Source organism: Parasteatoda tepidariorum, chromosome 10 (genome assembly GCF_043381705.1).
Source record: "Parasteatoda tepidariorum isolate YZ-2023 chromosome 10, CAS_Ptep_4.0, whole genome shotgun sequence".
Taxonomy (NCBI): domain Eukaryota; kingdom Metazoa; phylum Arthropoda; class Arachnida; order Araneae; family Theridiidae; genus Parasteatoda; species Parasteatoda tepidariorum.
The window spans coordinates 78,193,170-78,198,596 of record NC_092213.1 but is presented as its reverse complement, the minus strand read 5'-3'; positions in this window follow the sequence as shown (position 1 = coordinate 78,198,596).

The following is a 5,427-nucleotide window of genomic DNA, read 5'->3' as shown; positions in this document are numbered from 1 at the left end:
AAATGATATAGGAAACTATTGGTGGTTCTTAAAGAGTTAAGTAATGGTTTGTAAACATAAGATTATTTATTTTCAGCTGTTACAATCGTCCCTTTACTTATTGTTTCTATCGTCCCCAAGACGCCATTTCAGCTTCATTTGTTAAAAACAATGCTAGTTAATTAACAAAACTAATTTTTTTTTCATTGAAATGTTTATTAAGGTGTCCACTTACATATTCGGTGAATAATTTTTATTTGTTTAAACAAAATTACTTTGTTACAATATAATAATCTAATACCAATAAAAGTACTTACGTAGCGTGAAAATATCTTTTGTGATGTAACTCTTTCAAAAGTACATAAAAATGGCTGCCAGCAGGGGTGTATACGTAGATTTATTAAATACACCTTGTGCACCACCTAGGAAGCAAATCTAGAACCCGACACTCGAAATTTTTGCTCTGTTACAACCGTACCCTGTTACAATTGACCCCACTCTCCCCTATAGAAATGTATAGCAACCTCAAATCTTCTAAAACTTTTCGGATGCTCAAAATGTGAGGAAATATGTAGCACAAACTAGTGCAAAAATACCCATTCAATGATCATATTTTTAACAATTTTATTTGAAAAAGTTATTTCAATTCTAACTAGGGTAAACTCACCAATGAAGGAAAACTTAAAATTAGCTTGCCTTTAAAAAAATTTCAAAATTTGTAATTTAACTAAATGATGGTGTCAACATATTTGTTATTAAATGCAAATTATGTAAAAAAAAATTTACATAACAAATAATAAGTTCAAATAGTAAGTAGTAAGATAACCAAGTGAAGGAACAGTTCTTACCAGTGAATTAACACTAAATTTTCCAGTGAATGAACACTTAATTTTAAGAATGTTTGATGCTCGTTAGGAATCCATAGGGCACAAAAATGTCTAAAAACAAGATTTTTATTAGAATTCGACGTTTGGTAATCCAGTTAATAAACACTCCCTAATCTCAGTACTTGCTTATGTTATGATGCTTGAAATAAATAAAACGTAACTTCAATAACCATATTTTGAATTTTTTTTTCACGGTGAGAAAAAAAAAGCATCATTATATGCAATTAATTGTATTATAAGCGGATAACTGCAAACACTGACCTAATAATTTTGTCAAAGAAACATGGTGTTTAACAGATACTAAGACATTCAAAAGTTTTTCCAGAGAAGACTACAATTATGACCAGATAACCCAATGCATTGCTAGATGACTTCCCATGCTTGGGTAGTTAGCTACTGTTACCAATCAATTTAAGTAAAAACGTTAAAAATCTTATTTTTAAAAAAATATCTAAGAAATGTTCCTTTACTGGTTGATTTACCCTATAAAAAAAATCATTTACTACAAAACATATTTCTTTGATTATATTAAAACATTTTACTCATACATTTACGAACATATGTCATCAAATAAAAAAATTATTAATTGTAAAATAAAATAAAATTTTTTATAATTATGGAAAGCGTAAGTTGCATGGCTTTCGAAAGTTAAAGTTTTCGGAAGTTAAAGAAATTTATTACAAAAATGATGCGCCAAACGTTTTATTTGCTTATTATTGTTAATGAAGAAAAGAATAAAACTATAGAAAAGGATAAAATTATATTTTAACCTTATTATTTGCTAGAAAAACAGTTTTTTTTTGTTTGTTTTTTTAAATTTTCAGCTATGAAACGGTTATAATATCTTTTTCAAAAATTGAGTGATAAAAAAATTCGGAATTTTACTTTCAGATTATTTAAAAAGAAAAATGCCAGTTATGTGATTGTTCAAAAAAGGCAATTTTTTACTTTGTGAGACAAAAACAAGCAAATTATATAGTAATATAGGGGAGAGTGGGGTCAATTGTAACAGAGCAAAAATTTCGAGTGTCGGGTTCTAGATTTGGTTCCTAGGTGGCGCACAAGGCGCTATGTTTTAATTATCAGGTGATACTATACAGCTTTGTTGTTTTTACGCTACTGTTTGCACTTGTATACGTTACGTGTATCAACTGGTTAACATGGTAATGCAATACGTTAAAAATAAATACAAATCGGAAGTAGTATATAAAAAATCTCCTGTATAGAAACTCATTACATGTATGTTTATATATAAAAGTTTCGTCTATAAACTCGTGCAAAACATGTAATTATTAAAACACAGTGCGTCTAATAATTTGGTCGAATTATTATAATATACTAATAGAATAAATATTCTATATTTATATAATATATCGTCTAATTTATCCAATCGTCGAACTTATATGATATATCGTTTAATTTAACCAATTGATACACGAATGTAAACAAGTGCAAACCGGTTTCAATGACGTAAAAACAACAAAGCTGTATAGTTAGTATCACCTGATAGGATACATTATAACTATTTATCTTACAAACTAAAGATAATTTAAATCGGACCAGTACTTCTGGAGTAAACAACGAAATCTGAAAATTCTTTTACGTGTGTATTGAATTGCATGTTGGCCTTATTTCATTATCATTACGCTTTTTAAAACTCTTTTGAAAGAATAGTAGTTATTCTGCACGAAGTAAACAAGATATTTTAATTTTTCAAAAATAATATCAATCGTTATAACTTTTGCGATGTTTTTTTTTCAGTTAATGACATTTTTCCGGGGAATTTATCAAGGATTGAGCATATTTATCTGTGTTAAACATTTTATTAACTTCAAAACAAGACTGGGAAATGTTAAACATATCTTACACTGAAATCTGTTTTTACCAAAGCAAATTGATCAAGCAAATATAAAGATGAGAATTCCTCGTGTGCCTACATAAATTGTAAGTATTGGTCGAGAACAAATAACTTTTATTGACCAAGCTGTTTATCAAGCACAGAAATAAAAGACGTTGACTAGGGTGAATAAATATGCTTTTTGACTGAACAGATAATTGCATGCCGTTTTGAATTTCCCAGTTTTTTTTTTCTTGTTTATTTTTACCGAATAAACACAACAAGTGTAAATTCGTGATTTCTGTTAAAAATACGATGACCTAGTATCTTATTAAAACATTTCGCAATTGCTTAAGTACACAGAACATCATTATATTTACAAGAGAGTGATAAATGTAACAATCATACTTATAATTTATACTTATAATGATTTTTTTAACAAGTTGTTTCATTCCTAACTATCGAAAAAACATAATATGCTACAAAACATGTTTTTCCTAACTCCACGGAAAATATTACCCACAGTTTTAAGAATAAAATGTTATAAATTGAAAGAAATGCTTCAAACTTAAAATTTTAGAGCAGTTATAGGGCTCATGGGATAGAGCGTTCGCCTTCGAATGAGGAGAACTGGGTTCGAATCCCGGCGATGGCTGATGGTCGATACGAATTCCGCATCTGACTTGCACCGACCACGGTGGTGACGTAAAATATCCTCCCTCTATAGTAAACGGACCATGGGTTAGTCGGCTAACCATGGGAGGCTCTCGTGGTCTTCCTCTTAATGTAACGCAAATGCGAGTTAATTCCACCGAAAAATCCTCCATGTAAAGCAAATGCAGGTTAATTTCAGGAAAAGTCCTCCACGAAGGCAAAATTTCTCCCAATACTTGATCCAGGAGTTCTCTTGTTTTCTAGATTGGGTTCAAAATTACAAAGCTACGGAGTTGAATATTAGCAGTCGTAAGCCCCCCCCCAAAAAAAAAATTGCGTTGGCTGTTTAATGATAGATATATACTAAGTTTTTAAACAGAAAGTATGTAAACAAAATAAAAATTGGCAAAACTATGCGAAAGGCAGTTAGTACTACAATTCTACGTATTTTGCAATTTTCGTCTTACTAAAGTTTCTCTCAAGATTTATGCCAATTTCTTATCGTAAGCAGCTAAAACAATACTTACTTATATTGTTTTAATAACCTTAAAAAAACTCGTGAGCTTTGGTTTAAATAGTTTATTCATCCGGTTTAGTTAAAAAAAAGATTAAATAAGTTCTTTACTCAAAAGAATTTATAACAAATCTATTAGCATTGTTTGAATCTGCAGTTATGTATAGATAACATTAAAATCACTTTGAAAAATCGTGAGGTTTCATTTAAATCTTTTGTTCATCCAGTTGGGCAGAAACTGTTGGTTAATAACATGTTTAAAATAGTACTTTTTTTTTTCAAATGTATAACGAATCTGACATTGTTGTATCCATAGCTGTTGTGTATTCATAACATTAAATTCATTTTACAAATTACTAAATTCATTCACTAAATAGTTTGATCATCCAGTTAGGCAGCCATGTTTTCGGTTCAAAATAATAAATAAATAACCCCTAGGAACTTAATCGGTTAACTATTACTTGATTAAATACTTTACTCCCTTCAAAAATATACAAATTAAAAATAACAATCGACATGTTTTAAACGCTCAAATACAGGTGTCCTTTTTCAAGACTTGTCAGATGTGAATGAGAAGAAACAAAAATGATTTGAAATATAAAACGCTAAGTTGCAAACGAAAAATGGAAAAATAAAGGTGAGAAACAAAACTAGAAAAATCACAGTAGCCGAAAGAGAAAAAACAGAAGGAGAAAAACCATATTGGCCGAAAGGGGCAACTCAATGTAAAATTTAGTTCCACTTATTATAGACAAGTGGTGAGGAATTAATGTCGCTAACAAGGGAAACAACATTCATATGAATAAAACAAGATTCCAGGTCATCAAGATGAGCTGATGTGATTGAGGTGGAAATAATTTGTACATTGTCGAAACTCAATTAATGTCCCAGATTCGAACTGATGATTCTCGTATTCTTGATAACCGATATATCTTGATGACGAACAATACGTGGTCCTTAAGTCTAAATTTTAAAGTGCGTCTTGTTTGTCTGATGTAGCCAAGGCCGCACTGACTGAAAAAGTGGTAAATATCCCAGAGATTATCAAAATTAATAGGATCTTTTAGAGATTCACTTTTAATTTTGTGAACAGGCCTAACAATGACTTGAAAATAAAAATAGGAGAAGATAGTAGCATCAAACGGGAGACAAAGGTCGAGATAGTCTGGTTGGCAGGGAGCTGGACTCACGTTCGTGAGAACAAGAGGTCGAATCCAGCAGGGCGAAGGCTACCCGTGTAGTAAATGGTGGCTGGTGCACGTTAAATCTGACGGGTCACAAAGTCCTTCATGCTCCCATAACAAATTATACATCTTGGGGTACTGGATTGGAGATTGATCGTTCTCTGGTTCAAATCAAAATTATGATCAGTGGATGAGTGAATGAATGGGTCCGCCCTATAAACAAGCCTGACTGAAGTCTAAATCTTGGCCCTAGATGGCGCCACTGGAAAACGAGAACAATCGCACCCCTTGCCGTAATGGCTTACGACAACAACAACAATGCAAGAAAAAATCTCTTTACGCTGTAAAGTAACGTAATAAGTTACTTTACAG